Source organism: Anomaloglossus baeobatrachus, chromosome 1 (assembly GCF_048569485.1).
Source record: "Anomaloglossus baeobatrachus isolate aAnoBae1 chromosome 1, aAnoBae1.hap1, whole genome shotgun sequence".
Lineage (NCBI taxonomy): Eukaryota > Metazoa > Chordata > Amphibia > Anura > Aromobatidae > Anomaloglossus > Anomaloglossus baeobatrachus.
This window is the reverse complement of record NC_134353.1, coordinates 431,205,903-431,228,006: the sequence shown is the minus strand read 5'-3', so window position 1 is coordinate 431,228,006 and position 22,104 is coordinate 431,205,903. Positions and strand designations below refer to the sequence as shown.

The following is a 22,104-nucleotide window of genomic DNA, read 5'->3' as shown; positions in this document are numbered from 1 at the left end:
CTTAGATACCCAACTGAGGTACCCAACTGAGGCCTTAGCAACGTGACACAGACTGTCACTGTTTATTCCACGCATTGATTTATGTCCTTCGGACACCGATCTTCCGTTTAGGCTTCGCCTTTGACAGTTTCCAGTAAAACCAGCATTTGCCATGACAATAAACAAGTCACAAGGTCAAACTCTACTCCGTGTTGGCATATATCTACCAGAGCCCGATTTTGGTCAGGGACAACTCTACGTTGCATTTTCAAGAGTTAAAATGAGATCCAACGTTAAGGTTCAAGTTTTTGATACCCCTTTACAAGGAAAGTTGCTTATAGATAGTCAAAAGGTATTCACAAGAAATGTGGTGTAGAAAAATATTTTAGGTTGATATTGTTAACTAATATATTATAGTGTTGATGTACTTCTTTTGTCCAATGATTTATTTAAATACAGTTAGATATTCATGTAATAGTTTATATATTTTGATGATCTGTTTAATAATTTCATTCAGTTGTATTAAGTTCAATGAACAATAACATTTAATGATAATGTATATATTTTACCCTATATTTTCATTGCATTATTCTTAAAATCTTCATAAGTAAACTACATACATATTCCAGAATACCCGATGCACTAGAATCAGGCCACGATCTAGTATGTGTGAATATATGAATATATATATATATATATATATATATGTGAGGTAGCGACCAACAATGTGGTAAATGGTCGCTATGTGTCGCATCAGAGAAGGTCCCTGTGATATTAAACTAAAGAGGTTGCTATGGGACTTGTAATGCCACAAAGGCTTGGTTCTGCATATAAAGGTCAGGTTCCCTTTAACAATGCCAGTGTGCTGTGCAGGTCTGGAGAATCAGACCTCCACCTGTGGGTGTGTCCAGTCTGATTTAGGAGACTGACAGAGTCTGGAATGGAGTCTCTCAGTTGAGTGCAGCCAGGCTAGGGCTGTGGCTGCATTGCTGAAACTCTCCTGGAGGAGAGACAGACAGGGGTCTGCAGAGGGCCCTGAGTGCTGGGAAGAAACCTCGGCTACAGGTGTATGCTGGCAGGAGCCAAAGAGTGGGGAAAGTTGCTAAACTTGTAATGGAGTGGAAGCCCACGGTACGTGGATTATTTATGTTTAAGAGCAGTTTATGCTGGGAGTGTTTTAAATAAACTGCCGGATTTTTATAAAGAGACTGTGTACATGTGTTGCTGAATGAAGCTACCTCACACCGCTGCAAGTGAGTAGAAGCCCCAGGTTGCGGGGTGCAACCTCACAATGTAAATTTTATATATATATCTTTTAAGCCGAATATACGGGGGGGGGGGGTTGTGTATATATATAATATATATATATATATATATATATATATATATATATATATATATATATATAATATATATCTATATACATATATATACATGTGTATGTACACTGCAGGGTCCAGGGGAGGTGGGGGCGCTGTGCTGGGGGCAGGTGAACGCTGCGGCAGCAGCGTTTGATCTCCTGCTCCCGCTCATATAATATGCACAGCCGCTGTCCATCTCCGGCGGTGCTGAAATCGCACGCAGTGAGGGGCTGGGGCAGCGGTGCATATTATATGAGCCTACGCCCCCCTGTGATGTCACATGCCCCCCCTGTGTTAGATTTGGCCCCCATGCTGCTGCTCATTCTAAAATAAAAAAGCTTTACTTACCTCCTCCAGCGTTTCTCCCCGTGTCCCTGCTTCCGTGATCAGGCACGCAGAGATCTCAGTCTGCTGTGCCGATCACATGACCGCACTGAGAACCAGGAAGTAAGGAAGAGAAGCACGGAGGGAGACAGGAGGGAGATAAACGCTGGAGGAGGTAAGGAAAGAGTGTTTTATTTTACTATGGGCAGCAGCAGGGGGGTGATATCTAACACAGGGGGACTTGTGCGATCTATAGGGGCCATGGGCAGCAGCATGGGGGCGCTATCTAACACAGGGGAACGTGTGCAATCCATAGGGGACCATAGGCAGCACAGGGGAATGTATTCAATCCATAGGGGGCCATAGGCAGCACAGTTGAACGTGTGCAATCCATAGGGGACCATAGGCAGCACAGGGGAATGTATGCAATCCATAGGGGGCCACCATAGGCAGCACAGGGGAATGTATGCAATCCATAGGGGGCCATAGGCAGCACAGGGGAACGTGTGCCATCACAAGGGGGCTATATTCAATATAAGGGGGCCATATCCAGATTAAGGGGGCTAATTTTAGGTTTGGGGGCTATGAGGGACATATACCCTATATGATTTGTTGGAGGGACACTGGCATTATAAGATGGACCCCATTTAACATTAAAAAAAAAAATCTCTTTTCCTTCACCAAATTTGGGGGTGCGTCTTATAATCAGGTGTGTCTTATACAGCGAAAAATACGGTATATATATATATATATATATATATATATATATATATATATATATATATATATATATATATATGTGTAATAAAAGAACAGTAGCACACTGCAAAACCACAAAAATACTCTACCTAATAAAAAAAAATTTTGAAGGTATTTAGAATATTAGACTGGCCATTACAATACTAGCTCAGCGCCACTTCATGGCACCCTCCTTTGCTGGGTCCTACTCTAAACTGCAACTTTCTGGGCTTCTACCTACACAAGATCAGCAGGTGACCACAAAAAGGTTAATGAAAATGTTTTATTAGGTAGAGTATTTTTGTGGTTTTGCAGTGTGAGATGGTTCTTTTTTACATATATTTTGCATCATGTACAGATACGCACCTGTTCATATTGGCAGGTGCTGCCAGTCCAGTTTGAAGTCAGGTTAGTACCAGCATGGGAAACCGGCAAGGGAACCCCTGTTTTCATTATTTTTCATTATAATATATATATATATATATATATATATATATATATATATATATATATATATATATATATACTAGAAGGTGGCCCGATTCTACGCATCGGGTATTCTAGAATTTACGTATTGTGTAGTTCATGTATGATTTTTGTTATATATATATATATATATATATATATGTTGTGTGTAGTTACCAAGTGTTTGTGTAGGCGCTGTACATGTTCTGGGTGTTGTCTGGGTGTGACGGGGGTGAGAGCGGTGTTGTATGTGTGTTGCGTTGTTTGTGGAGCGCTGTGTGTCTGTAGCGTTGTGTGTTGCACGGTTTGTGTGTGTGTGTGGTGTGTTTTGGGGGGAGGTATGTTTTGTGCAATGTGTGTGTTGTGCGGTATGTGCGTATATTTGTGTGTGCCGCGGTGTTTGTGTGTTGGGTGTTGTGTGTGTGCAGCGTTGTCTGTGTGTGTAGGTGTCTGTGTAGGGCAGTTGTTTGTGGTTCCCAGTGTGTGTGTGTGTGTGTGTGTGGTGTGTTGTGCACTTCCCATCGTGCTCCATCCGCCATGCTGCGCACTCCCAAACGTGCACCATCCGCCATGCTGCGCACTCCCAAACGTGCTCCATCCGCCAGGCTGCGCACTCCCAAACGTGCTCCATCCGCCATGCTTCGCACTCCCAAACGTGCTCCATCCGCCATGCTGCGCACTTCCAAACGTGCTCCATCCGCCATGCTGCGCACTCCCAAACGTGCTCCATCCGCCATGCTGCGCACTCCCAAACGTGCTCCATCCGCCATGCTGCGCACTCCCAAACGTGCTCCATCCGCCATGCTGCGCACTCCCAAACGTGCTCCATCCGCCATGCTGCGCACTCCCAAACGTGCTCCATCCGCCATGCTGCGCACTCCCAAACGTGCTCCATCCGCCATGCTGCGCACTCCCAAACGTGCTCCATCCGCCATGCTGCGCACTCCCAAACGTGCTCCATCCGCCATGCTGCGCACTCCCAAACGTGCTCCATCCGCCATGCTGCGCACTCCCAAACGTGCTCCATCCGCCATGCTGCGCACTCCCAAACGTGCTCCATCCGCCATGCTGCGCACTCCCAAACGTGCTCCATCCGCCATGCTGCGCACTCCCAAACGTGCTCCATTCCTCATGCTGCGCACTCCCAAACGTGCTCCATCCGCCATGCTGCGCACCCCCCATTGTAATCCATCCCCCATGCTGCACCAGCATCAGCCTCTCTACCCGCAGCATCAGCCTTCTGTCCCCAGCATCAGCCCCTCTCTGTCCCCAGCCTCAGCCCCTCTCTGTCCCCAGCCTCAGCCCCTCTCTGTCCCCAGCCTCAGCCCCTCTCTGTCCCCTCCTCTGGCGACACTCACACACACGATCGCATCCACTCACACACACGATCGCATACACTCACACACACACGATCGCATCCACTCACACACACGATCGCATCCACTCACACACACGATCGCATCCACTCACACACACCCGATCCCGACACACACACACCCGATCGCATACACTCACACACACAGACACTGACGATATCGCACATACGCGCTCAGTCACAACATCCGGAGATACCACATGCTTCTGGCCATGTGATCCTCCGTCAGGTCCTGGAAGGTCACAACAGCACAGTATCGAGGCCGAGAAGCAAGGGATATCGCCGGATGCTGTGAGTGTGTGGATGCGATGTGATGTGTGTGTGAGGTGTGTGTGAGAGTGAGTGTGAGAGTGAGTGTGAGCTGATGTGTGTGTGTGTGTGTGTGCGTGTGGATCTTCCGCCGCTACAGGACCTCGATGCGCTTGTAACCATGCCAACGTATCCCGTCCCCCGCTCGCACGGGAGCCCACACCACTCCCGTGCGAGCGGGGGATGGGGGATGGGGGGGGGAGTACAGTACTCACCCCCCTTAACAGCCGTGTCAGTTCGGGGAATGCGCGGGGGGGGAGAGGGGGGGGGAGTACAGTACTCACCTCCGTGACAGCCCTGTCAGTTCGGGGAATGCGCGGGGGGAGGTGGGCGGGGCCAGAGCTAACGTGCGTTGCGTGAGGGGGGCGGGGCGTGGCGTGGCCGAATTGCCAATGCCTGCAGGGTGCCGGGGCGAGAGGCCAATCTGTGGGGGGGGCGGAGGCTGGGCGAGCGGCTGGCCAATCCGTGTGGGGGCGCAGCCTGGGCGAGCGGCCAATCGGTGTGGGGGGGCGGGGCCATGGCGAGCCCAGCGGCCAATCAGCTTTGTGTCACCGTAAGGACATGTCACGGTGACACTGTCACGGTGACACAATTTTGGAGCATGACAGACAGACAGACAGACAGAATAAGGCAATTATATATATATATATATATATATATATATATATATTAAATATATATATAATAAATATATATATATATATATATATATACATATACAGTACAGATCAAAAGTTTAGACACACCTTCTCATTCAAAAAGTTTTCTTTATTTTCAGGACTCTGAAAATTGTAGATTCACATTGAAGGCATCAAAGCTATGAATTTAAAGATGTGGAATGAAATACTTAAAGTGTGAAACAACTGAAAATATGTCTTATATTCATAAACAAACAGTAAGTTAAACAATACAAAGATTTAGTGAAAATATGGAGGACCTTATTACACAATTATTTAATGATGAGATGATGAACTTTAATGAACTTGTGATTGTTCACTTTAAAAAATTGTCAACTTTTACAGTGTTTAAAAAAACTAACATCACATCTTGACCTAAAATAGCAAGGTTTTCAAAGACTGGCATCCCAGAATATGATCAGATCTGCGTATGACTTGTATATAACCACCCTATATCCACACTTACTGGATGTTCTCTACATACTTAGGTTCTTCAAAGTAGCCACCTTTTGCTTTCATTACTACTTTGCACGCTCTTGGCATTCTCTTGATGAGCGTCAAGAGGTAGTCACCGGAAATGGTTTTCCAACAGCCTTGAAGGAGTTCCCAGAGATGCTTAGCACTTGTTGGCCCTTTTGCGTTCACTCTGCGGTCCAGCTCACCCCAAACCATCTCGATTGGGTTCAGGTCTGGTGACTGTGGAGATCAGGTCATCTGGCATAGCACCCCATCACTCTCCTTCTTAGTCAAATAGACCTTACACAGCCTGCAGGTGTGTTTGGGGTCATTGTCCTGTAGAAAAATAAATGATGGTCCAACTAAACGCAAACCGGATGGAATAGCACGCCGCTGCAAGATTCTGTGGTAGCCATGCTGGTTCTGTATGCCTTCAATTTTGAATAAATCCCCAACAGAGTCACCAGCAAAGCACCCCCACACCATGACACCTCCTCCTCCATGCTTCACGGTGGGAACCAGCCAAGTAGAGTCCATTCGTTCACCTTTTCTACAAAGACATGGTTGTTGGATCCAAAGATCTCAAATTTGGACTCATCAGACCAAAGTACAGATTTCCACTGGTCTAATGTCCATTCCTTGTGTTCTTTAGCTCAAAGAAGGCTCTTCTGCTTGTTGCCTGTCCTTAGCAGTGATTTCCTAGCAGCTATTTTACCATGAAGGCCTGCTGCACAAATTCTCCTGTTAACAGTTGTTCTAGAGATGAGAAGGTATGTCCAAACTTTTGGTCTGTATTATATATATATATATATTCTATGGCAACAAAGATGTGTGTGTGTGTGTGTGTGTGTGTGTGTGTGTGTGTGTGTGTGTGTGTGTGTGTATATATATACAGTTAGGTCCAGAAATATTTGGACAGTGACACAATTTTCGCGAGTTGGGCTCTGCATGCCACCACATTGGATTTGAAATGAAATCTCTACAACAGAATTCAAGTGCAGATTGTAACGTTTAATTTGAAGGTTTGAACAAAAATATCTGATAGAAATTGTAGTAATTGTACACATTTCTTTACAAACACTCCACATTTTAGGAGGTCAAAAGTAATTGGACAAATAAACCAAACCCAAACAAAATATTTTTATTTTCAATATTTTGTTGCGAATCCTTTGGAGGCAATCACTGCCTTAAGTCTGGAACCCATGGACATCACCAAACGCTGGGTTTCCTCCTTCTTAATGCTTTGCCAGGCCTTTACAGCCGCAGCCTTCAGTTCTTGCTTGTTTGTGGGTCTTTCCATCTTAAGGCTATGTGCGCACTTACCGGATTTTGCCGCGGATTTTCCGCGGATTTGCTGCTTGTTTCGCTGCAGAAAATGTTCATAACATCTCTGCAGTGAATCACCAGCAAATCCTATGGAGAAAAAAAATCCTGTGCGCACTAGGCAGAATTTGACAGCTGCATGTTTTGCTGCGGAAATCCCGCAGCAAAAACAAGTGCATGTCACTTCTTTTCCGCAGGTAGCTGCGGGTTTTCCCTAATCTAATGTAAAAATCACGCAGGGAACAGCTTGCGGAAAAACCGCACCAAATCCGCACCAATTCCGCACCAAATCCGCAACAAAATGCGACAATCCGCATGCGGATTTTGGTGCGGAATTTGGTGCGGATTTTTTCTGCAGGTGATAACATCTTTGAGAGCCTGCGGAATTTACGCAAGGAAATTTCATTTCCCAGTGCGCACATAGCCTAAGTCTGGATTTGAGCAAGTTAAATGCATGCTCAATTGGGTTAAGATCTGGTGATTGACTTGGCCATTGCAGAATGTTCCACTTTTTTGCACTCATGAACTCCTGGGTAGCTTTGGCTGTATGCTTGGGGTCATTGTCCATCTATACTATGAAGCGCCGTCCGATCAACTTTGCGGCATTTGGCTGAATCTGGGCTGAAAGTATATCCCTGTACACTTCAGAATTCATCTGGCTACTCTTGTCTGCTGTTATGTCATCAATAAACACAAGTGACCCAGTGCCATTGAAAGCCATGCATGCCCATGCCATCACGTTGCCTCCACCATGTTTTACAGAGGATGTGGTGTGCCTTGGATCATGTGCCATTCCCTTTCTTCTCCAAACTTTTTTCTTCCCATCATTCTGGTACAGGTTGATCTTTGTCTCATCTGTCCATAGAATACTTTTCCAGAACTGAGCTGGCTTCATGAGGTGTTTTTCAGCAAATTTAACTCTGGCCTGTCTATTTTTGAAATTGATGAATGGTTTGCATCTAGATGTGAACCCTTTGTATTTACTTTCATGGAGTCTTCTCTTTTACTGTTGACTTAGAGACAGATACACCTTCTTCACTGAGAGTGTTCTGGACTTCAGTTGATGTTGTGAACGGGTTCTTCTTCACCAAAGAAAGTATGCGGCGATCATCCACCACTGTTGTCATCCGTGGATGCCCAGGCCTTTTTGAGTTCCCAAGCTCACCAGTCAATTCCTTTTTTCTCAGAATGTACCCGACTGTTGATTTTGCTACTCCAAGCATGTCTGCTATCTCTCTGATGGATTTTTTCTTTTCTTTCAGCCTCAGGATGTTCTGCTTCACCTCAATTGAGAGTTCCTTAGACCGCATGTTGTCTGGTCACAGCAACAGCTTCCAAATGCAAAACCACACACCTGTAATCAACCCCAGACCTTTTAACTACTTCATTGATTACAGGTTAACGAGGGAGACGCCTTCAGAGTTAATTGCAGCCCTTAGAGTCCCTTGTCCAATTACTTTTGGTCCCTTGAAAAAGAGGAGGCTATGCATTACAGAGCTATGATTCCTAAACCCTTTCTCCGATTTGGATGTGAAAACTCTCATATTGCAGCTGGGAGTGTGCACTTTCAGCCCATATTATATATATAATTGTATTTCTGAACATGTTTTTGTAAACAGCTAAAATAACAAAACTTGTGTCACTGTCCAAATATTTCTGGACCTAACTGTATGTATGTATGTATGTATGTATGTATGTATGTATATATATATATATATATATATATATATATATATATATATAATATATATATTATACATACATATACATATACACAAAACAGGAGGAAACGAGTAACTTGCTTCAAAAAATATATGTAATTTTTATTACTTATTTTTTATATTTCATGTACTTATTTTTAGTAATATTTATGGAAAAATACATATAGCAATATATAAAAAGATTACAGCAATTGGTTGGCCGAGAGGAAAGATGTTTTAAAAAAGGCACAGATTAATCCTGCCAGACTCAGAAAGATAGTACTCATCAATAACAATATCACATGAATACAAGAGTATGTCACATAAAAATAACCACGTGTTCCTACGTGAATTATTGCGCCACATCACACAAGATAAATTAACAGTTTCCCCAGTGAGGATTATGCAGAGAACTCAATAGACATATTGCACGCACTGCCACAAAATTGCGAACATTGCTGCTCAATAGGTTATAAGGGGGCATAAATAGCATCCACCTAACCACAATACAGCAGTGTGAGCGTATGTCCCTAAGAGAGTACCTGCATACCTCATATAGGGGATCCCAAAGCTGGAATGTTCAATTAATAAAAACAGTCATGCAGGGGTCCCACCCGCATAGTGCAAGAAGTGCTGCAAGGAAGGACACCACACAATCGTACTACTCAAGCATCAGTGTGCTATAACAGTGATGTGCCTATGATTCCAACACAGCAGCAGTTTAAGCACATGCAAAGGGAGGACCAGCTACATACCGTGCGGCGCTAATGTCACTTAGGAAACATATCAGCAGGCAGGAGGTTAGATGAGGAGGGGATTAGACCCAAATAAAGACTCCAACGTACGTTTCACAAAGGAAATAACCACGCTTCATCAGGGAGTGATTTATCCCAGTGACCGGCCGGTTTAAATAGCCGGAAACAGCTTGTAATCAGCTGTGTTGAGTCAATGGATCATCACGGCGCATGCGCGCGCGGCGCTCCCGGATCCCAGAGCCCCTCACCAGCCGTCATGGAGACGGCGCATGCGTGAGAGCGGAGACGCGTCGCCATAGCTCCCGAGCATGCGCCAGCAGCAATCAGAGATGGCCAGGAGGAGAACGGGCCAGAGGCGCAGCACACGGACGCGCACCATCCATGACAGGTATAACAGGACAACCATGTATGCGAAATTTGGATGTAACTCAACTGCGTAAGCACTATCAACGATAGATATAAAAAGATAACCATGAAATACAGAGATACAGTGTAACATCATCCATATTTGATCCAATTCTTCAATCCATGTAATAATATCCATACATATACACACACACACACACACAGCTTTGTTGCCATAGAGGGGGGGCCAAGTACAATTTCTTGCACAGAGGCCCCAAGCTGTCAGTGTCCACCCCTGATGCTTAGAGCAGGCACGAGGGAGATGCTGCGGCTGGGCACATACCTGCCGTGAAGCAGTATCTGCTGGAATCCGTGACCTCAGATGTCTTTTCTTAAGGCTCCTTTTGAAGCGGTTTAATGAGCACATAAGTATGTAGAGCACAACCAGTAAGTGTGGATACAGGGTGGTTATACAAGTCATACCCAGATCTGATCATATGCCGGGATGCCGGTCTTTGAAAAACTTGCTATTTTAGGTCAAGATGTGATGTTCGTTTTTTAAACACTGTAATAGTTGACAATTTTCTAAAGTGAACAATCACAAGTTCATTAAAGTTCATCATCTCATCTATATATATAATTGCCTTAATCTGTCTGTCTGTCTGTCTTGCTTCAAAATTGTGTCGTTACAGTGACAATTGTGTCTTTACAGTGACAACCAGCGGATTGGCCGCTAGGCTTGGCATGGCACCCCCCCCGCACGGATTGGCCGCTCGGCTCGGCCTGGCCCCGCCCCCCGCACGGATTGGCCGCTCGCCCTGGCCCCCTGCACGCATTGACCGCTCGGCCAGGCCCCGCCCCCTCACGCATTGGATGCTCGCCCTGGCCCCGCCCTCCGCACGCATTCCCCGAACCCACACGGAGACGCCCGACTCCCAGGTGACTGCTGCAGCCCCGGAAGCCCACACCGACAAAGTGGAGAAAAGCCACTAGCTTACCCCGCCTCCTGACACACGTGTGCCGGAGCCGGCGTAGGCTGGTATCCATAGTACACATCGGGTAACTATAGAAACCGCTTTCCTTAGTTACCCGATGTGTAACATGGTTACTAGCTTACCCCGGCTCCCGGCACACATCAGCACTGTCGCTTACCTTTTCTCCACTTTGTCGGATCCGGCGTGCACTGTGTACACTACAGTTGCCGCACGATAACCTCCGATCACGTGTTGTCATGTGACCAGGAAGTAGCGGCGCAGCCACTGTCCTGTACACAGTGTACGGCTGCCTTCAGACGTCCGGGTCACAGATAGCACACATGCATGTATCTACACACACACACATGGATACACCGAGTGCATACACACATAGCGCACATGCATGTATACACACACACACACACACATAGCAGACACACATGGATACACCGAGCGCATACACTATGTGAGGCAGTGACAGGGGTAATATTTGAAGACCGCTATGTGTCCCCCAGAATGTGTCTGGAAACCCTCTGAGTTTGCTATAGCTATTACGGGGAGTATAGCACAAAGGGTAACAGGGAGACAGATCCTTCCTCTCAGTCCAGGTTTTGTAGCAATCCTCATGTCCATGATTTTAGTTTAAATGTTGCAGACCACATCAGGGTGTGTCTCAGTTGAGAGCCAGGCTTGATGAAGCTAACACATGCTGTGTGAGCGGAGATGGCTCTGTGTGGAGTGAACACAGGCCAGGAGTGTGAGCCTAGGAGAACCTTCAACAGATCCCTGCGGTTAACGGGGTCCTAAGGTAACAAGACTTTTTGATACAAAAGATTTGTCTATATGCACCGGCTGTGATCAGGAAGAGACTTTGACTGTGGGAAATTGGATCTATTTATCCTGCAACAATAAATAGACTGTTGGTGTGAACACGCTGCTGCCTCACTTGCCTCACGTTTTTGCCCAAGCAACGCTACTACCTCACAACACATAGCGCACATGCATGTATACACACACACACATAGCAGACACACATGGATACACTGAGCGCATACACACATAGCGCACTTGCATGTATATACAAACACATACAGCAGACACACATGGATACACCGAGTGCATACACACATAGCGCACATGCATGTATACACACACACTCTGCTGTACACTCACCCAGCGATGCGGTCCCCGGCACTGAAGCCCCCAGCGCTGTTCCTGCTTCCAGCTCCTCAGGGCACTGAATATTAAGTGAGTATAATGAGCGGGGGTCAGGAGCGGGAGGCAGCAGAGCCGGAGACCGCATCTCTGGAGAGAAGTAAATATAGAAAATATTTTTATTAAAAAGACCCATATTTTCTCTGGTATGTTATACACTGATGTCGCACGGATCACATCAGTGTGCGATCCGTGTGACATCCGTGCTGCCGAAGATGCCTGCGTGTGTGCGTGCGGGGTCATGAAAAGTCACACGGTCCGTGTGCAAACACGGACGTGTGAGGCACAGCCTAGAATAACATGGGTACGTGTGACATCCGTGTTACAAAACGCATGTCGCACGTCCCTAAAACACGGACGTCTGAAACCAGCCTACGGCAGCGCGCCGGATCCGACAAAGTGGAGAAAAGCCGGATGTGTGAAACTCTAGCTTACCCAGGATGTGTGCCGGAGCTGGCGTAGGCTGGTAACCATGGTACACATCGGGTAACTATAGAAACCGCTTTGCTTAGTTACCCAGTGTGTAACATGGTTACTAGCTTACCCCAGCTCCCTGCCCATTCAGATCGTTGGTCTCCCACTGTCAAACACGCCGATGCGTGCTGCACAGCAGGAGACCAACAAGCAAAAAATAAACCAGCACTGTCGCTTTGCATAGTTACCCAATGTGTACCATGGTTATCAGCTTACCGATGTATGCTGGTAACAAATGGTACACAATACTGTAACTATGGAAATCGCTTTCGTTAGTTACCCAATGTGTACCATGGTTACCTCCTTGCTCCCGGCACATGTGTTTTTGAGCCAGCGTATGCTGGTAACCATGGTACACATCGGGTAACTAAGCAAAGCGCTTTGCATAGTTACCCGATTGTGTAACATGGTTACCAGTGTACGCCGGCTCCCTGCCCATTCAGATCGATGGTCTCCCACTGTCAAACATGCCGATGCGTGCTGCACAGCGGGAGACCAATGAGCAAAAAATGAACCATCATTATTCAAGACTTGCTGATAATATTATTATTCAATCTGCTAACCTACATACACATTCTAGACTACCCGATACGTTAGAATCGGGCCACCTTCTAGTCATTAAATAATTGTGTAATTAGGTCCTCCATATTTTCATTGAATCTTTGTATTGTTCAACTTACTGTTTGTTTATGAAGGGATAGTATATATACTATTTACAATAATTGGTAGAACTAAGTTAATTATATTAGTCCGACCCTCTAAAACCATCCCAATTTCTTATGCGGCCCCATGGGTAAATTAATTGCCCACCCCTGAGCTAGTGTGTATTTCACATGGACTCTTTGCACTCTCATGTAAATTGATATATATGAATTTCATTGTATATTGATTGATTTCCTCTTTCTATGTTATGCACACTTCTACTTTAATATTTCTTTTGCAGAATTTATATTTTTATGGTTGTCATTTCCTGTTGTACTTTTCTCATTATTTCTATCCTTTTATAAGCAGTTAACGCTTTTTTTCTATTGTGATTTGTACAAAATAAAACAAATCCCTATATGTATTTTATTGAATGCTGTTTTCACATCCCTTTGTTTGGTCCCTATTAGAGATGAGTGAGTGCCGTAATATTCATAATCGCTACACTCGTAACAAGTACTTTGTAATACTCACATATTTGTTCCGCATAGCAAGTACAATGCAAGTCAATGGGAAATGCGAGTATTTTTCTGCTGGACACAACAAAGAGGTCTGGGGCCTGAGGAAAAGGCTGAAAAAGGTGGGAAAGTAATAAAACTTAATGGGGAGAGCTTAGAGAATATGCATACATGCAGTTCTGACTCACAACCTGGTTTCTGGGAATAAGAATGTCACAGCATTACACCACTTTTACAGATGCACAAAAACACCAACCAAACCTAACCTAAATTGCATTTTACAGGCTAAAAATGTTAACAAACAGTTTTTCCTGCATAATCACTTGTATATAGGCAAAATAAATCGGAGAAAAGAAAATATCTCTTTTAGCGTTTGTTCACACGTAGTGTTTTGGCTTTTACAATTGGGAGGGCCCTGATTTATACATTTTGTAGGTCCCTCTTTCATACATAATTTCTAGTTAGTTATTCCCCAGCACTTTACAGGGCCAGCTAGAATGTGCCCGTTCGTATGTTGATCTTTGACCTGAGGGGGCTCAAGTGGTCCTGTAACATACGTTTTGGATAGACTGCTGTTACTTATACATTTCGGCGTTCCCTTCCTCATTGAGACTCAGATGGTGGAATACATAATCCATAGCAGTTTACAATGTGCCCATTGTGGCGGTCGGCTTTACCCTCCTCCTCATCATTCTGCAGCCCTCAATTCAAGTTTTCAGAGGGCCTGTAGGTGTCAGGAAACCTGAGTTTGTTGAAGGCCCTGAGGTGGCCCAGTAACATGTTTGGAAAGGACTGCTCTTATTTATACATTTGGGCAGTCCTTCCCTCATTGAGACTCAGTGTGGAATAAATATTCCATAGCAGTTTACAATGTGCCAATTGTAGGGAGTCACAGCCTGTCTTGTGCCATCCACATCAGCCACATTAATACGTTGCTAGTGGGCTTGCCATATACAAAGCAGTACTGCTAGCATTTTGGGCTACCTGGTACAAAGTACTCACTGGTATTTTTTCCACAATATTTTTGGGATCAAAGTTTGCTTGGCTTGGGCCATCAACATCTACAAATATGTTACCAAAAACCTATACTGACATAAAAGCCACTTGTTAATGGGCAGGGACGTAGACGTAGTGTTGTCAGTGGTGGTCAACAAGACACTGAGTCTGTGTCAGGTCAGAAGAAGCTTAATGCATCCCCTATGTTTATTGCCAAATTTCCCGATCTAGAATGTAAACGTGTGTGGAAGCCAGAAGAACGAAAGCAGATTCTGTCTTGGATGGTAGACAACAAGGCCATTTTGCATTTCTTAAGCATCAACAAATCTTCCACGACCACACAGTCTACTGTGGATACACAGAAGGCTGGTCCTCCTTCCTCCTGCCATCATCAGTCACAAGAGACCTATAACCCCAAGCTTGGCCACTCTGAGGGTCTCTCTTGTATGTATCCTTTTGTTGGCTCTGGCCTCACACCTCTCAGCACTGAAGAGGGACATGAGGTGATGGCATGCGTTCATGAGCAAGTATTTGAAGATCTACAGCCATAAGAAAGCTATACTTTGCGAAACCTGATTTACTGTCTCCAGAGGTGGAGGCTGATGATGATGAGACACAGTTGCCATCAGGTCAGCCTACAATCTCAACTGGGAAGGAGGATGAGATGAAAGACTAGATGGTCGATGATGAGTCCCCTGACCCAACCTTGACATGCATAGCCAGCACAGCAACACATAGAAAGATTGATATATAGCACAAACACAGGCATCAGGGTGTAGTGGTTTGCCCAGTGTGAGAACTGAGTCAACTGTTCCAAATAGCACCCCCACTTTCTGGAAGTTTTTTTCTGAAAGTCCTTCAGAGAAAAACATTGTAATCTGTAGCATCTGCCATACCAAGTTGAGCAGAGGCCAGTACAAAGGCAACCTGAGCACCACCAGTATGCAGAGCCACATGGCAGCCAAGCACCCCAGTAGGTGGGCAGAACACCAGGGTACCAAATTTGTGTCTGCCATATCACCTGTGCTACATCATTTGACATCCTGCTGTCCAGGAAGCAGGCGCTCATACATCCAGCCCACAAGCTGCAATTGCACAGACACAGCAAACATAAACAACATCCACTTCCTTATCTCAGCAAAGCATCCAATTGTCTGTGCCTGAGAGTTTGGAAAGGAAGCGCAAATACCCATCCTTGCACCCACAGGTACAAAATCTAAACTCGCACATTGCCAAATTGCTAGCCATGAAAATGTTGCCGTTTAGACTTGTGGGAACACAGTGTTTCTGTGATCTCTTGGCTCTGGCTGCCCCACAATAGTGTTCCCAGCCGTCACTATTTTGCCCAATGTGCCGTCTCCTCGTTACACAAGCACATGTTAAACAATCTCAACTGTGCTATGAGCAACGCCATAACCAGGAAGGAGCACCTAACAACAAACACGTGGACAAGTTGTTGTGGACAGGCACGATACATATCTGTTATGGCACACTAGGTGAACCTGGTGGAAGCTGGGACAAAGTCGCAAACTGTAACATCACACATTCTACCCACGCCAAGAATAGAATTACTCTTCCCATCACTGCCAAGCTGGGAGCTGTGCAGCAGTGCATCAACAAAGCGGCAAAACGCTCTGCTGAAGCTGATCTCTTTAGGTCAGAAACCACACACTGCAGCAGAGCTTTGGCTAGGTATAAAAAAACAGAACGATCAGTGGCTCTCCCCGCTACACCTCCAACCCGGTCTAGTCATCTGCAATAATAGGCGTCACCTGTTGGCGTCTTTAAAGGTCGGCAAGCTGGTACTCATGCCATACATGGCTCACTTGCTGAACCTAGTTGTTCAGAAATTTCTCAAAACATACTGTGACTTGCTGTACCTACTTGACAAGGTAAAAAAAAAAAAAAAAACACAAAAAACTGAGCCGGAGTATGAGTTGGTTTACTTGCAACTTGTAAGCTCATGTTCACTTGAGAAGGTGTGCCGCATTAGCACCCATTTCCGATATTCCTCTACCTCTTTTGCTGGTCTTACAGTGCAGGAAAAATGCTTGAGTTTGCCAAGTCACCCACTCATGTGTGACCTGCCCACATGATGGAACTCCTACATATCATATGTTGGCAAGGATTAGTGAGCAGCAGAGTACAGTAGCTGAATACCAGTTTGAACATGCTCGTCAGGCTGACAGTCAGTCACCACACATAACGAGTGGGTGTGGATCACTGACATTTGTGAGGTTCTTGAGAACTTTGAGTACTGCACCGTGAGCAGTGATCAGGCTTTTATTAGCTTAACCATCCCACTGTTGTGTCTGCTGAAACAATCACTGCATATTCTTAAAGAGGAAGCTTTCAGTGCCCAGCCTGTGGCTATGGAGCCAGATTTCCCAATAGGTGATGCTACCCAGCCCAGCCAATATTCTGAGGCAACATTGAGTGATGATGGGGAGTGAGAGAACTTGTTTTTCTTTGCTGCCAAGGGGACTCCCAATACTACACAGGGGACTCTCAACCCCAGCTTCATGTCTGTCCAGCATGGATGGGCTGGAGAGGAGTAGGTGGAGGAGGAGGAGGCGAGTCAACGTGAGGAGAGGATGGGAGTTGCGCCTCCTGGTGGGGATACAGAACCTCTGCCTGTTTGCAGCTTGGCCCACATGGCACAGTTCATGTGTGTCTGTGGCAAGACCCTCGCGTGATACACATTTTATCCAATAACTTATACTGGTTAGCCACCTTTCTGGACCCATTATACAAGTAGAAATTCCTTCTCTCCTTTTGGAGTCACCAAAGGGTTGATCAATGGAATCCTTCAAGAGGGTCGTTGTAGATAAGTTGCTGAAAACATCATCCTGAGACAACGCTGGCGGCAGAGTTACCTGTTCTTTTCAACACCAAGGATTCATGGAGAGAGACACGAACACCAGGTCCAACAGAGGTGGGGGGAAAGTGTTCGTAAACTGGGCCATTTTCCATAAACCAGCACATCATCAAGGCCTATCTGTGCCTGTAACAATGCCAACGAGGGAGAAGTTGCACGACATGGTCAAGATGTAGTTAAGTGACCATATCTGCGTCCTCTCTGATGCTTCAGTTCCCTTTAATTATTGGGTGTCCAAGCTGAACACTTGGCCCGACCTCTCCTTATATGCCTTGGAGGTGCTAGCATGCTTGGCTGCTAGTGTGATGTCAGAGCACGTTTTCCGTTCTGCTGGGGCAATCATCACTGATAGGTGCATACACCTCTCCACAGAAAATGCAGGCAGACTTACTCTGATTAAATTCAACAAGGACTGGATTTTTCCACAGTTTCAAATTTCTCCAGATGGGAGCAAGCCAAACTAAATTTTCCCAAAATGTTGATTTTTGCCTACTGCCGTTAACATCCACCCCTTCCCACAAAAATCCATTTCCTTCCTGTGTCAACTATGACTCAGCCAATAGGACTAATTTTTGTAAAAATTTTGCACATTGTGCAGGGGTGGACAAACCAGGACAGTACTCCTACTCCAGCCTAACTACTATTTGGCATTGGAGGATTTTGTGTTGGTGACTCCTTGCGTCAACCATGACTTAAGGGGGCTTTACACGCTGTGACATCGCTAATGCGGATTCGTTGGGGTCACGGATTTTGTGACGCACATCCGGCCGCATTAGCAATGTTGTTGCGTGTGACACCGATGAGCGATTTTGCATCGTCGCAAAAACATGCAAAATCGCTCATCGGTGACATGGGGGTCCATTCTCAATTATCATTACTGCAGCAGTAACGATGTTGTTCCTCGTTGCTGCGGCAGCACACATCGCTATGTGTGACGCCGCAGGAACAAGGAAGCTCGCCTTACCTGCCTCCCGGCCGCTATGAGGAAGGAAGGAGGTGGGCGGGATGTTCCGCCCGCTCATCTCCGCCCCTCCGCTTCTATTGGGCGGCCGCTCAGTGACATCGCTGTGACGCCGCATGGACCACCCCCTTAGAAAGGAGGCGGTTCGCCGGTCACAGCGACGTCGCCGGGCAGTTAAGTATGTGTGACGGGTCTGGGCGATGTTGTCCGGCACGGGCAGCGATTTGCCAGTGTCGCACAACAGATGGGGGCGGGTACCCACGCTAGCGATATCGGTACCGATATCGCAGCGTGTAAAGTAGCCTTTAGGCCATAAAACTAATTTTTGTAAACACTATGCACATTGTGCACTGGACAAACCAGGACAGTAGTCCTTCAAAACTAATATTTGTCATTAGAGACCCTTGTCACGTGGTTACCCACATTGTGACTGAGATAGGGGATACATATTCGATAGCAATTTACAATGACTGTTGGTGAACAACTGATGGCCCTCTGAAAACTTGAATTGGCTGCAGAATGATATGGAGGAGGAGGGCAAAGCCAAACGCTACAATGAGCGTTTTGTGAACTGCTATGGAATATGTATTCCATTACCTGAGTCTCAATGAGGGACGGACTGCCCAAATGTATAAGTAAGAGCAGTCCCTCCCAAACCTATGTTACTGAGCCTTCTCTGGCCCACCTGAAAACACGCTCTTACATCACACTAGTGTCACGAGCTGACCGCCAGCAGAATCAGGAAGGTGGCAAGCGTCATAGAATGTAGGAATAGACCCACTGGACCACAGGGGGAACCCGGACTATCCCTTTGCTAAAGGGAGGGGCTTCACTAAGCGTCCACCGCGGCGGGACTCCAGGTGCCACTCCCAGGGCAAGCGACCGCTACTGTGGCAGCTGGACTGGAGAAGCAGGGACCTGAACAGGAATGAGCAAGGTAAGCACCAGCAGTCATCAAGCACAAGACACCAGGAGTAGGACCTCAGGCATAAGTCATGGAAATCGGGTCAGGCTCTAGACATTGGGCAGAAGTCATCAGACATTTGTCATTGAGTAAGGCTCCAGACATCAAGCAGAGGTCATCAGACACCGGAAATTGGGTACAGCAGGCACGGACCGCAACAGGTCAGTGCAGGCACAGACGTGGCCCACAGCAGAGTGATGTCAGCACAACAGGTACATCCAGACTTCAGGTTACATAAAACACAAATTTATTCACAGGACACGGAAGGACTTCAGGTACATCACACAGCAAGATAACAGGTAACACAGCAGGGCTTTGGGTACATCACACGGCAGGATATCAGGGTACATCACACGGCAGCATATCAGGGTATGTCACAGGAACACAAATTCAGGACAGAGGACCAGGCTGGAGTCCAGGGGGAATGCCAGTAACCAGATACGGTTACGGTTCCTGAATATGCAGATACCTAAAGACCCGGGACAATGATTAACCGGACTGCAAACAGAATACCAGCTTCGCAGCTGCGATGTCGGTGGGGTCAAATGGAAAGTGACGCACATCCGTCGATATCGGAGTGTGTAAATCGTTTTTAATACGATTAATGAGCGCAAAAACGTCGAAATCGTATCATTGGTGTAGTGTCGGTCATTTCCATAATTACGGAAGGACCGATGTTACGATGTTGTTCCTCGTTCCTGCGGCAGCACACATCGCTGTGTGTGAAGCCGCAGGAGCGAGGAACATCTCCTACCTGCGTCCTGCGGCTCACGCCGGCTATGCGGAAGGAAGGAGGTGGGCAGGATGTTTACGTCCCGCTCATCTGCGCCCCTCCGCTTCTATTGGCCGCCTGCCGTATGACGTCGCTGTGACGCCGCTTAGTAAGGAGGTGGTTTGCCGGCCAGAGCGACATCACAGGGCAGGTAAGTACGTGTGAAGCTGCCATAGCGATAATGTTGGCTATGGCAGCTATAACACAATATCGTATGTGCGACGGGGGCGGGGACTATCGCGCTCGGCATCACAAGCATCGGCTTGCGATATCTTAGTGTGCAAAGTACCCCTTAAAACAGCTATTGTATTCTGGACGGTACTATGGAGGTAGTGACACACTCATTAAACGCTGTTCCTGCTCGAAAATCTGTCCTTCCATATGCTACATTGACCTATACACTGCAGGTAGCCCTGAAAAGGGCTTTTTGTGTTATTAATAGGCCTACACTCTCCCTAGCAGGTGCTTGCTCTATCCCGATACTTATGCAACACTGGCTTCGAATGTAATGTGTTCAAAAGGGCTATAGACCCTATGAGGCTTTGCGGCCAGTCAATCACAGTAATGCCACAACCATGATTGCTGCAGCATTACTGTGATTGGTTTAGAAGCCCAGCATGTTTAGTAACTGCAAATCAGGCGCTAAACCAGCTGGGCGGACCATATGAATATAGCAAGGCAATAATACAAAAACTCGCAATATAACGAGTAACCCGAATACTGTACTATGCGTGCGAGTAGCAAATAGTAATGATTACACTTGCTCATCACTAGTCCTTATACCTGTATCCCCATACTTTATATTTTTTTACTATTTATTGAATTTATTCTAATAAATATTTTATATTTTAGGCCTTATACTTTTGTTTTCTTTTTGTTGTTAAATATGAGTTAGTTTATGGTCCCCTACAGTAATTTGAAAGGGTACATTTTGTTAACATTACATTCAGCAAGTTCAAGATATCTATTTAGTAGCAGTGTATACAGTTCATATTGTGAATTCTGGTGGCAAATTCGCTTTAAAGTATGTCATTATCATGAAAGTCTGGCAGTGAAGCTACAGCGGTGTTCACTCTGAAACATCCAATTTATCCAAGCCTACCAACTACTTTGCATTCAGGAGCATGTATATGTTAATTTTGTATATGCTCTCCTCAATATTGAAAGCGTAGCACTGAGAGGAGGGAAGGTCTTTGTGTTATAAAAGTTACAGGACTGATAGACATTTTAATAATATGGAAATAATAAACAAGATATGCCAAAACAGCAGAAACTCAATACAAGTGACATAATTTTGAAGACTACACCCCACAAGGAACTCATTTATGAGTATTGTGAGAATGTAGAACCCAGAGATGCTTCACAGAACTCTATAACATTGGAGTGTCAAAATTAAAAATTATGTTCTTTCCACAAACCTGTTGCTTCAGCCCCAAATGTTTAATTTTCCCAAAAGAAGAAGGAAAAAAAATAACTTGTGCAATTTCTTTTGAGCACACCAATACCCCATATGTGGTAGAAAACTACTGTTTGGCACATATCAGGGCTCAAATGGAAAGGAGCACCAGTTGAATTTTGCAGTTCATCGATAAACCATATGTGGTTGCAAACTACTGTTTGGGTGTACAGAAGGGATCGAATAGGAAAGAGTGCTAAATGAATTTTGGAGCCCCATTTTGGTTGGAATAAATGGAAGATGCGATGTCACACTTGAAGAGCCCCTGATATGTGACATGCCAAAATAGTAGAAATTCCCCACAAGTGAAGCCATTCTGGAATCTACATCTCTTGAGAAATTTATCAAGGGGTGTGGTGAGCATTTTTTAACCCTCAGATGATTCACTGAATTGTATATCATTGGGCTTTGAAAAATTACTTTGTTTTTCCACTAAGATGTTGCTTT

At 45.7% G+C, this 22,104-nt stretch overlaps 1 protein-coding gene across 6 annotated transcripts in view; it reads left to right on the top strand.

The window, feature by feature from the left end:
- HMG20B (high mobility group 20B) overlaps positions 1-22,104 on the top strand; it is an 866,046-nt gene that overhangs the window by 573,939 nt on the left and 270,003 nt on the right. The window lies entirely within an intron of this gene.